The sequence below is a fragment of the Myotis davidii genome, unplaced genomic scaffold (assembly GCF_000327345.1).
Source record: "Myotis davidii unplaced genomic scaffold, ASM32734v1 scaffold173, whole genome shotgun sequence".
NCBI lineage: Eukaryota > Metazoa > Chordata > Mammalia > Chiroptera > Vespertilionidae > Myotis > Myotis davidii.
This window is the reverse complement of record NW_006286303.1, coordinates 1,154,593-1,167,946: the sequence shown is the minus strand read 5'-3', so window position 1 is coordinate 1,167,946 and position 13,354 is coordinate 1,154,593. Positions and strand designations below refer to the sequence as shown.

Genomic DNA, 13,354 nt, shown 5'->3' with positions numbered 1-13,354 from the left:
CCAGTGAGGGCTGGCGGGCGAGGCTCAGTGGTGGAGCATCGACCTATGAACCTGGAGGTCACGGTTCCATTCCTAGTCACGGCACATGCCAGGTTGCGGGTTCAATCAATAAAAATATGTATTTTTTAAAATCACAGTGAGATACCCCGCCCCACCCACTAGGATAGTGATGGTGAACCTATGACACGCGTGTCAGAGGTGACACACGAACTCATTTTTTTTTTTTTATTTTTCTTTATTAAATGGCATTTAAATATATAAAATAAATATCAAAAGTATAAATCTTTTTTTACTATGGTTGCAAATATCAAAAAAAATTAAGAATATTTCTATATGTGACATGGCACCAGAGTTAAGTTAGGGTTTTTCAAAATTTTGACACGCCAAGCTCAAAAGGTTTGCCATTACTGACATATATGCATAGCCCATGGCACAGATAACAGTATGGTGAAGGCGGGGAAAGAGGGCTGGGTAGATGTAGGCAAAGGAGAGAGAAATGGTGGACATCTGTAATAGTGTCAATCATTCATAAATAAATTTTAAAAGGTGGAAGAAGGCCCTGACCGGTTTGGCTTAGTGGATAGAGCGTCAGCCTGCGGACTGAGGGGTCCCAGTTTCGGTTCCGGTCAAGAGCATGTACCTCAGTTGTGGGCACATTCCCTGTGAGGGGTGTGCAGGAGGTGGCTGATCGATGTTTCTCCCTCATCGATGTTTCTGACTCTCTATCCCTCTCCTGTCCTCTCTGTTAAAAAATCAATAAAATATATTTTTTTAAAAAAAGATGAAAGAAGGGGCCTCAAGCCAAGGAAAGCATGTGGCCACTAGGAGCTGGCAAAGGCAAGGAGGAAAAATGATCAAGGCAAAAATAAGTAAGTAAAAAAAAAGAAAAAACAGATTTACTATCTGTTAAACCAATTCTTTAAGAACCTTAATAAAGTTGATAAATCTTTGGTTAAACTGATCAGGGGAAAAGAACACATAAATTACCAATATTAAGGATGATATTGAATTTCTTTAGATTATACAAATAAATAGGCTCATTACAGATTCTAAAGCTATTTAAAGGATAATAAGAGATTATAAACAACATTATCAATAAAGTCAATTACTTAGATAAAATGGGCACATTTCTTGAAAAACTTAGCAAACATGTGAAGAGATAAAACCATACAACTACATGACCAATAACCAATAGAAAAACAAAGTAAGTAAGCCAACGGATAATGCAGATATTGAAATTAATAGAAAAGCATTTACATAGCTATAATCAATATGTTCAAGAGAATTGCAATCTATTAAAAATCTCTAAAATAGGATTAAATGGATATTCCAGAACTCAAAGTTACAATGTAAAATTAAGAACACAATAGATGGACTTGGACAAAAAAGACAATTTTGGTGTACTGGAAAATAGGTCATTAGAAGATATCCAAACTAAAGTATAGGAGGGAAAAAAAATTCTTATGAAACATGTGGAACGTGATCATTGGATGTAACAATTTTTTTTTTATTAGAACACGTAAAGGAAAAAAAGTAGAAGCAATAATTGAAGAGGTAATGATTGAGAACTTTACAAAACTAAAAAGCATCAAGCTATAGATTAAAAAGCTCTATGAACGTAAAGCAAAATATTTACAAAGAAAACCACACCTCAACACATCCTAGTCAAACTACCCAAAAAAAAACACAAAAAACAAAAGAGAAAGTCTTAAAAGTTGCCAAATAAACACAAAAGACATTATTCTCAGCAAGACTACAAGTTTTATTACTTTCAATAAAACTGGTAACTAACTTCAACAAAAAGCCAGAAGACAATGAAATGTTTTTAAAATGAAGATAGATAATAACTACCAACTTAGAATTCTATACCCAGTGAAAATATTATTCCAAAAAGGTGAAATTAAGATGTTTTCTGACAGGCAAAAAATGGAAATATTTGTCAGTAGGAAGACCAGTATTAATATACATACTAAAGGAAGCTATCCAGAAAGAAGGAAAATTATCCCAGATAGAAACACAAAAATACAGGAAGGAAGAGCTCTAGAAAGGATAAATATGAACAAAAATTGCCTATTCAAAACCAAACTAATAATGTTTTCTAGAGTTTAAAATACCTATATATATAAAAGGCTAATATGCAAAGTGTCCCCTCAGGAGTTCAACTGGGAGACCGGAAATTCGATTGCTCACTATGATGTGCGCTGACCACCAGGGGGCGACACAGAACGAAGGAAGGTGCCAGCCAGCAGCTGGGGAAGGAAGGCCCGGCCAGCAGCCAGAAGGCCCTAATCAGCCCAGATCACCAGCCTGGCCTAGGGACCCAACCCATGCACCAGGCCTCTAGTGTATAAATAAAATGCAGAATGATAATGCAAAAAGACTAGAATAGGAGTTAAGTGTAAGGAATTGGCATTATTGGGGAATGGTACAAGTAACTTGTATTATACTATTAAGTATGCTTTGTAATCTCTGAAATCACCACTAAAGATATAGTGATATAATATACTAGAAGCCGATTGCATCACTATGTGCATCAGTGGGGTCCCGCAGCCTGGCCTGCGGGATCAGGCCAAAACCAGCTCTCCAACATCCCTTGAGGAGTCCTGGATTGTGAAAGGGTGCAAGCCAGGCTGAGGAACTCCACGGGTGCACAATCAGGGCCGGGGAGGGACGCAGGAGGTTGGCCAGCCAGGGAGGGACCACAGGAGGGTTCCAGAGCATTCAGCCAATCTCACTCAGTCCCAGTTGGCCAGACCCCAGCAGTAAGCTAACCTACCAGTTGGAGTGCCTGCCCCCTGGTGGTCATTGAATGTCATAGCAAGCAGTTGAGCAGCTTTAGCATATCATTAGCATACTGTGCTTTGATGGGCTGAATGGCCAACTGCCAGACACTTAGCATATTAGGCTTTTATTATATAGGACTAGTATAATAAGCTGATAATGGGAAATACAGAATAAAAATAATTTTATTAGCACAAATGAAAAAACATATTAAGTATAAAAGGGAATGCAAAACACATGACTCAAAGAAAAGTCAAAATGGATAGTAGTTATAAACTCAACTATTATCAGCAAAAATGTAAATGAACTAAATACTCAAAGTAAAAGACTAAAACTAGATAAAAACAATAAATAGCTCTATCTATATATACAAAAGCCTAAGCGAACATCGCAACCGAATGGGCGACGAAACTGGCTGCGTGGGGGGATGAGGACGGCAGGGGGTTAGTAAGGGATGATCAAACAACTCAGCAGCAGGCTGCGTGGGGGGGGGGGCGCTTTTTCTTCACCTGAGAATGTCTTTGTTTGACACTTATTCATGAAAGCGAACATGGGCTACCAGAGGGATGTCTGATTGCCATCTTAGGCCCAATCCCCCGGGGAACGGGCCTAAGCCAGCAGGTGGTCTTCCCCTGAGGGGTCCCAGACTGCAAGAGGGAACAGGCCGGGCTGAGGGACCCCCAATCGCCCCCGAGTACACAAATTTTTGTGCACCAGGCCTCCAGTGTATATATAAAAGCCTAAGTGATTGTCGCAACCAAAACAACCAAACAGATGACTGAACAGGCTGCGTGGGGCAACCAGGCCCACAGGGGGGTTAGTGAGGAGCGACCAAACATCCAAGCAGCAGGCTTCATGGGGTGACCAGGCCAGCAGGGGGTGAGGGGCGACCAAACAACCAAACAGCAGGTTGCATGGGGCAACCAGGTTCACAGGTGGAGCAGTTGGGGGTGACCAGGCTGGCAGGGTGTGGGCAGTAAGGGACGACCAGGCTGGCAGAGAGGGGAAGTGAGAGGTAACCAGGCCAGCCATTGGTCCCAGATTGTGAGAGGGATGTCCGACTGCTGGGGATAAGGCCTAAACCGGCAGTTGGACATTCCCTGAGAGGTCCCGGATTAGAGAGGGTGCAGGCTGGGCTAAGGGGACCCCCCCTCCCCATGCACAAATTTCGTGCACCGGGCCTCTAGTTTAGTCATAAGCAAAAACATCCAGAAAACATGAGAGAAAACTAGTTTACAAAACTGTATATTCCACTTGCTATATATAAAGCTGTAACATGTACATGTACATACACATACACACAAATGCCTTAGAATATGCTGAAGAATATATTAACAGAATTTATTCCTAAGATTTTAAGTTATGTTTTTCATAGGTTATTTTTGTAGGTTTTGGTACTGTAATTCTTTTCCAAGGAGCAAGACTAATTTTTATAAAAACCACAAAACTATTTTTTCAAAAGAAAAAAATCAGATTAAAAATTTTAATAAAGATCAGCTTGCACAAAGTAACAGACGTACAGAAAAATAGAATATGATCAAGTTTAAAAAGAAGACAAACGGAATAAACATATTTCACACAATAAACTCTACTGGTGAAACTAACACCTTTATAATTACAACTATATTATATTGTCACCATTTCTGATGGAGACAAAAAATATTAGTTGGAAATAGCTTTTTCCATTAACTACTGTTCCTCTCATATCGCTTCTTGCTTCTAATAAATATTTGTGGAATTCCTGTTAAACAATATAAGTTAAAGCTGTAAAATAAAACTTAAGTCCTAACAGTTTTCATTTTAATTTGGGGGGTTTTCCTAAATAACTGCTAATATTTCATTTAAAACTGCAGTTACAATAGTCATCAGTTTTGTGAACCAAAACTGTACTTGGCAAAGGGTTTTCAAAAAACTATACAATACCATGCATAATGGAAACATGTTCTAGAACTTTATTATTATAAGTCACATAAAAAGGTCAAGTACTCCCAAACTCTCTCTATAAATACAAAACTCTAAGCAACTTATTTAAATACATTTAAATTGTGACAATCCCTCCACAAAAAGGATAAGAGCCCTGTTTGATACACAGTATAAAAGTAATGAAACAAGGAATAATGACTAACATTTACTGAACACTTAACTATGTAATAAATGCTCATTGTTCTAAGAAATCTGCATGTGTTGTTTCATTAATCCTCACAGAATATATGGAACTAAAATTATCTTCATTTTATAAATGAGAAATTAAGGTACTATTTGTCCAAACTCATATAAGCAGAAGAGCCAGCATTTGGATTCTAAGCAGGCTACCTTTAGCCCTATACTCTTAATCACTACACCATGCTATAGACATAAGTAATTAAGATCCTGTTAAAATAGTTTATCTCTATTACTATAAATAATAATATATTTAGAATGAAACCAGATATTTTAACAATCTGGTCAGGTCTTTGAGAATACAAGGAATAATAAATATTTTAAAATTCCCTAATTTCATGACAAAAGATAAAGCAAAAGGCAGTCACTATCAAAAGTAATCATAAAAACCTGAGAAAATGTATAACTTCCAAAAATAGACATTAAAACTATTGCACTAAACTTTAAGACTGTATCTATCTTGAAAATAGTTAACATAGTTTTTCTCCCCCATTTAAACTGAAGGATACAGATACCTAGAAATTGAATAAAATATCACGGAAATCCTGTTACAAAGCTGATGTCAATTCTTTGGATGACACAGGATTCTTTCTTGGTATTTAGATTTTCCTTTTAAGGAAGTGTTTTAGAGCAATCAAAAACCTCTCTACTGGACTTAAACTACTGTAAAAAATGGGAAAGCTCAAATTTTTAATGCAGACTGTTTTACAGACTCCTACATTACTTAGACTTGTTCAAGAGCACTGCTATCCAAATGATTTATGCTCCTGAAATGCAAGGTTAATTTAATATAATTCAAAGTAAAACATACTTTAGAAAAAAAATACATCATTATAAAAAAATCTGAGATTCATTATTATGAATCATTATTTAATAATTTATTATATAATTGTGGCATTTTTTTAAAAAAGCACAAAATTTGTTTAATCTGTGAGCTATATAGTATCATTCTACTTGAATTCTAATTCTTCTGAATATTATCCTATTGAAATTTTTATCAAGTATCAACACTACATGACCAATGCTGTCGCTTCTAAAAGTGACATCATTATTTTTTTTTAAATATATTTTATTGATTTTTTACAGAGAGGAAGGTAGAGGGATATAGAGTTAGAAACATCAATGAGAGAGAAACATCGATCAGCTGCCTCCTGCACACCTCCTACTGGGGATGTGCCTGCAACCAAGGTACATGCCCTTGACTGGAATCGAACCTGGGACCCTTCAGTCCGCAGGCCGACGCTCTATCCACTGAGCCAAACCGGTTTCGGCGTGACATCATTATTTTAAAAATTAGAAAATTAAGTGTTCAACAGAAAAAGATCAGTAAATTACAGAGAATACTACATAGCTATTAAAATTAATCATGTTGTAGAAAAATACTAACATAAAAATGTTCAAGATTCACTGTTAAGTGAAGAGTACTTTGCACTACAACAGATGCATTATGAGCCCATTTTGTAACATTATGTGTCTACTAGAGGCCCAGTCCACAATTTCAATAGGATAATTATTCAATAGGATAATTTTGTGCACTGGTGGGGTTCCTCGGCTTGGCCTGCACCCTCTCACAATCCGGGAACCCTCAGGGGATGTCGGATAGCCAGTTGCGGTCCGATCCCAGCAGGCCCAATCCAGACAGGAGGAAGCCCAATCCTTGCGTTGTCACCTAGTGATCAGTGCACAACATAGCAACCGGTGGACCATTCAGTCGTTCGGTTGCTTAGGCTTTTATATATATATATATAGGCTAGTGGCCCAGTGCACGAAATTCGTGCATGGGGGCATGTCCCTCAGCCTGGCCTGCATCCCTCGCGCAATCCGGGACCGCTAGCTCCTAACCGCTTACCTGCCTGCCTGCCTGATTGCCCCTAACCACTCTGCTGCTGGCCTGATTGCCCCAACTGCCACACCCTTCCAGCCTGATCATCCCCAACTGCCCCCCTTGCCAGCCTGCTCGCCCCCATTAGGCTGATGATAATATACCACTCGTATTCCATATTTTTCCTTGGAGGAAACACCACCCTGGGGCCCAGTTTCCGTAACTGAGGAGCAGGACTGGGTGCCTCCTCTTATCCCCTGCTCGCCCCCAATTGCCTCCCTTAACACATAAAGTAGCATATCATTCACACTGCCCTATACCTTATTTCCCGCCCCCCCACCCCGACTTTTATAACATACTTTGGAAATCTTTCCATGTCAGTACACACAAAGTTTCCCTATTCTTTTTTTCACAGCTAATCTGATCGCCCCTAACCCCCTCTGCCTCGGCCCCGCCTCCATGGCTTTGTCCGGAAGGAAGTCCAGAAGGCTCCCGGTTTAATTAGCATATTACTCTTTTATTAGTATAGATATGTATACATATACTTATATAATGGCTAAAGAAAATGCAGGAAGAAAGTATTCTAGAAGGTTAACAATAGCATCTCTTTGTGGTGGGATTTTCACTGTTATCTTAAAATTTTAATTCATGCTTTTTATGTGTGTTTCCTAGGTTTCTACATTAGGGTTGCACTATTTTTATAAGGGGGAGGGAGTTAAGAAAGAAAGGCAAGTATTCACATTAAAGCCATGTTTTTTTAAAAGATATTTCTATTGATTTGAGAGAGAGAAGAAGTGAGAAGGAGCGGGAGAGAAGAGGAGAGGGGCAAAGAGAAACAGCGATCTGAGAGCATAACACCCATTCATTGCCTCCTGCACACCCCCTATTGGGGATCAAGCCTGCAACCCAGGCATGTGCTCTAATGGGGAATGGAACTGGCAACCTTTCCGCGAATAAGATGATGCCCAACGAACTGAGCCACACAGGGGCAGGACAAAGCCATATTTTAATACAAATGATAAATTCGTAGCCTAGGCATATGGTTTAACCCTCATTAATACAATACACATTTCTGATTGTTTGTGTGTTTTTTAATCGTTAATCAACCTATATTTTCATCTTCTACTATTTGGGGTAAGAATTAAAATTTTAAGTACCTGATTAAATGCCTCTTTGAAAAAGATGGGAATTTTTGTCATACTATTTGACTTTATTGATGTAAAAATAAAAATAAAATATTTCTTAACAGTAAAAGGTAAATGACATTCTAAACAGTATCCTATAAGTCAAAAGCAATTCATAAAATTTTATTTTTTACAGCCTTGGCTGGTAGCTCAGTTGGTTGGAGCATCTTCCTGTACACCAAAAAGTTGCGGGTTTGATTCCTGGTCAGGGCACATACCTAGGTTGCAGGTTTGATTTCCAGTCAGGGCACATATGGGAGGCAACTGACTAATGTTTCTCTCTAACAAATTTTTCTCTCTCTGTCCTTTCTCTCCCTCTAAAATAAAAAACATATCCTCGGGTGAGGATTAAAAAAATTTTTATTGCCGAAACCGGTTTGGCTCAGTGGATGGAGCGTCGGCCTGAGGACCGAGAGGTCCCGGGTTCGATTCCGGACAGGGGCATGTACCTGGGTTGCGGGCACTTCCCCAGTGGGGGATGTGCAGGAGGCAGCTGATCGATGTTTCTCTCTCATTGATGTTTCTGGCTCTCTGTTTCTCTCCCTTCCTCTCTGTGAAGAATCAATAAAATATATTTTTAAAAAAAATTTATTTTTACAAGTAGTTTCTGTAGATTTCTAAAACTTAAAATAAGCAGAACAACATCTTTGTGAAATACACACCTAAAACTAATAATAACTCAGAATTGAAATTATACTTATGAGGATGCATTTACATTAATTTAGCATTTGAATAATCGAAATCGTAGAGCAAAACAGGAATATCTTATCCACCTGATTTACAGAAGTTTCACCTAACAGAGCTATAAAAACAACTAACAAATGGTTGTAAAGGAACTATAAATACTAATGCCATTATAATAATTATAGTTAATTAGTAAGATTTAATTGCTCTGACACTTAAAAGTATTCTATAAATAATTCATACAACTCCATCTAGAATTTTATACTCAGAAAAGGAGAAAAAGCAATGTTCACTGGTGCAATGGCTACAAAAAACTACACTTAAAATTTTTTTACTTTAGGCATCTGAGAACTGGAAGTAAATAGACACAAACAATAAAGGGGTAGTTTTGCTATAATGTGGAACGATGATTGACCTTTTACCATGTTGTTTGCCCTCATAGTTTAAAATATTTAAAATAAAACAAATATTTTATTTGACACAGCACTGGAAGTTAAAATGTGAAGGAGAAGGTATATTAAATATGTGCTCTGACAAAAGGAAATGTGATAGGAAGAAACAATTTACTTTTAACACTAACACTGCCTGTAATATTAGATGACAGACAATAGCTGACTGGCAGAATTAACTTCCTGATTTAATATTTCTAAAAATCCTGAAATCTGAGAGGCTGTATAATTATCAAATAAAGCATTAAATGGCTCTTTCCAGTGGGAAATAAAAACAAAACAACCAAAATAAAATCAGTCACATAAATGCCTGCTAGAAGGATGCAACTTAATGCCTTACTTCCTTATTCCTTAAGAGCTAAGATTTGAACTTTTAAAATTTGTCCTATCCTTCTGTAACTATTTAAAAGGTTGAGAGATATACTCCAAACCACATGTCCCCCCAAATAAAAGATGGAAACAGTCGCACCCTTACAAACCTTGTATATGTTTTTCTTTTGGAATCCATCATATCCTAAATTGTGTTATAATCAATATGTACATACTCACTTAACCCTACTAGATTTCAAACCCATTGAGGACAGAGTCAATTATACCTGTCTTTCTATGTATCTCGCGTAACTTAGAGAGTCTTGATTAATACTCTGAACTTTCTGTAGACTTTGTCACCTAAAAAGAATTAAAGCTTAGCAATTCATTGTAGCTTGGTTTAAAAACAAAAACCTCTGGAACTATAAAAGCAAAAAACAAAACCAGTAGTGTTCTCTCTGCAGGGAAAACAGTGGGTGGGTCGGGTTTGCATACTACTTGTTGGCTGCTATGCACAAACTTCCCAAAAGACCTCTTCTTCCCTTTCCCCTTCAAAGGCCGGATTCCTTCCATCCAAGTCAACAATGTCTCTTAGTGAAGGACAGACAGAGTCTGCCCCAGATCACTTCAGAGGACCTGGAGAGGCTGAGGTAAACCCGGGACTTTCTAGTGGTCTGCAAGTACAGGAGAATAAAATCAAAGTTTAACCTGCGAGCTACTGGCCAGGTGAAAACCCTAGAAGGTGGACTCTAGAATCCTATAAAAGCTATGGAATCCAAGTCCTTTTCCTGAATTCAATCTACACCAGTGGTTCTCAACCTTGGCTGCACATTAGAATCACCTGGGAATCTTTAAAATCCTGATTTCTGGGCCCCATTCTCGGAAATTCTGTTTGTTATGGGGTGGGGCCACAACATTAGTAACAAAGAAACAGAATTTCCGGAGGATGAGGCCCAGAAATCAGGATTTTAAAAAGATTCCCAGGTGACTCTAATGTGCAGCCAAGGTTGAGAACCACTGCTCTACATCAAAGCTCATCAGTGACCGCACTGCAAACTCTGCCAATGCACCCCAAATCAAGTCCTCGCAAGTAAAAAGATGTGTATGTCCTAAGGTGTAAATCATATGTGAAACTTTCTGACACACTCCAAATCATCTCCCTGTCCTGTGGGTAGTAACATAGCCCACAGAAGAGACATAAATGGGCAGAACAGAATATTAATCAAGACAATTCAAATTTGAAACGTCTATATTTGAAAATGCGCAGTAAAAAAATATATATAAGGACTCTGGCCAGCGTGGCTCATTTGGTTGTAGCGTTCCATACACCAAAAGGTTTTGGGTTCAAATCCCAGTCAGGGCACATACCTAGGTGTGAGTTTCGGATGAGAGGCAACCAATCCATGTTTCTCTCTCACATGGGATGTTTCTTTCTCTCCTTTCCTCCCTCCCTCCTTCTAAAATCAATGAACATATCCCTGGGTGAGGATTAAATATATACATATATATGGTTATGTAACAATGTTAACAGAAGTTATCTCTGAGGCGGAATGTGAGAAGTAGAACTGTGCAAAGGAGGTTTTCACTTATTACACAGGAGTGGGCAAAAGTACATTTACAGTTGTTCCTATGGAAAATACAAAAATAAATGAATAATACAAGAGTAAACTGCGTTTCTCTTACTCACAACATAAACCTACTTTTGCCCATCCATGTATTACACTATTGTTTTAATTTTTCAAGAGTATCAACTTCTATAATATTAAAATTCTGAAATGTTAATTTATTTTTTCAAAAAGATTAAATAGATCTACATAGAATTCAAAAAGAAAAATGCCATTTTGGACTACTAGAGACCTACAGATCAAACAGAAATAACAATTATCCTATCCTATTAGATAAAAAGGAATATTGATAAAGAAACAGAAATGCTCATAGCAACTGTCACCCACTATTCAATATTCATCACTTTGATTATACAATATTTGCCACCAGAGTGAGCTGAGTACCACCCCCTCAAAATTATATCCATTCTCTCTAACTACGAATCCTCTCTTCAAATATAAGCTAAACTGAAAGGTTAGGCTGGCAGAGATCTAAAAAATCTTAATACAATGTTTACAACAGTCTGTAAGTAATAAAAATTTTGGGTTTTTGCACTACCAGAACACTGTCTCAGTTTTATTTTAATTTTTTATTAAGACTTACACATACACACACACAAATTTACAATTTACTGGGGCTCATGTCTTATCTCCTTAAGATAAAAATGTTTCCTAATCTGAAAAGCAAACTACACTGGACAATCAATTCTATTATTTTAACTGAGTATTCATCTTTTCCAACTGTTTTGTCATGCAACTATTGAGTTTAAAAAAAAGTAAAATTTTATACAACTGTGACTCCTGATAAAAGAGGAGGGGGGACAAAAAACTAATCTGAAAACAGCATAACCCAGCTATAATGCCAAATGTAAATAATGTCATTATATATTTTAGCAAAGCAAAATATGATTAAACATCTTCAAAAGTTAAATTTGTGACGTCAACATCTTAAAAACTAATGTATAAAAGAGCCAACTTATTCTAAACTTTCTTTCAATTTGGTTCATTTTCCTAAAAAATATTAAAAGTAGTCATATTGAAAACGGCCAAAATCATCAGAAATTAGGGAAGAGAGACAAGCCGACAAAAATCATTGAGAAAATTATTCTGGAGGACAGGATTTTTGTTTCATCTAGTTAATGAACCCATAATATAGTCACAAATATTTTTAAAACGGTGTACATCTCATTTCTCATCGTCCCCTCCTCAGGCTGCTACTTCTGCCTCCCCCATCGTTACTAGTTTCAAGTATCTTCCCAGAGTTCCTTTATCCTTAGAAAAGCAAACACAAGCGCATGTTCATATTCCACCCCTCCCTTAACACATACAGCAGCGTATCACTCACACTGCCCTACACCTTGGCGGTTGTTTTTCCCCCCACTTTTATAACATACTTTGGAAGTCTTTCCATGTCAGTACACAGAGAGCTTCCTTACTCTTATTTCACAGCTAATCATGACGAGCTCCACCACAGCTTTCACCATCTTCCTCTGGGCTAACCTTTAACGGTGTGCTATTCAACAACTGGACACCTGAGTTCATTTTTCCCCCCAAGGTTTTAAAACAAACCAAATTTGAGGTGTCCCAAAGGATAACTTTCAAAGAAAACAACTTACTATCTAAATTATATCCTTTTTAGAATGTTTGTTTTTCAACCAGAGAGAGAGGGAAAACATTCCACAATGTTCTCCTCTTGACACTTAAAACTACAAATTAGAATGCAATCGTCAAGTGAAATTACCTTTTCTGGGGGGGGACTTGGGGTGTCGGCGGCAGAGTCAACAATGACAGTAAAAGTTCCTTTATTTCTTGTGCTTTTCTTTTACTGTAAAAGAAGAATTTGGTTGTTTAAAAAGCCTTCAAGTCGCAAAGTGTGGCACACTAATCACAAGCACCACCTGACCCGATCCCTCACCTGCCTGGTCAGAGGCCTACCCTGCCCTTTAGGCACAGTGGTTCTCAACCTTCTGGCCCTTTAAATACAGTTCCTCATGTTGTGACCCAACCATAAAATTGTTTTTGTTGCTACTTCATAACTGTAATGTTGCTACTGTTATGAATCGTTATGTAAATATCTGCTACGTAGGATGGTCTTAGGCGACCCCTGTGAAAGGGTCGTTTGACTGCCAAAGGGGTCGCGACCCACAGGTTGAGAACCGCCGTCGGGGTTCTGCTCTACATCGACAGGACTCCCAACCCGCAAAACACTCGGGAATGAAAGCACCGCGGCGCTGCGCCTAGGAAATGTCACACCGGGGCCAGGGCGCTGGACCGGCCGCCTAGACGCCGGCATCGCGGGCGGCGGGAGAGGCGCGGGGTCACGGAAAGAAGACGCCGCGCCGCCTCGGGGCCCTCCACCCC

General features: G+C 38.3%; 1 protein-coding gene across 4 annotated transcripts in view; it reads right to left on the bottom strand.

Moving 5' to 3' along the window:
* The window catches only part of CLOCK (clock circadian regulator), a 153,301-nt gene extending 140,460 nt beyond the window's left edge, over positions 1–12,841 (bottom strand). For 3 of the 4 annotated variants that reach the window (XM_015560091.1, XM_015560092.1, XM_006757798.2), the window contains exon 1: positions 12,735–12,840. The gene's annotated coding sequence lies outside the window, so the exon portion shown is untranslated. Of the gene's footprint in view, positions 1–12,734 lie in introns of all 4 variants that reach the window. The other variant, XM_006757797.2, reaches the window with a different exon arrangement.
* Positions 12,842–13,354: the final 513 nt, after the last annotated feature.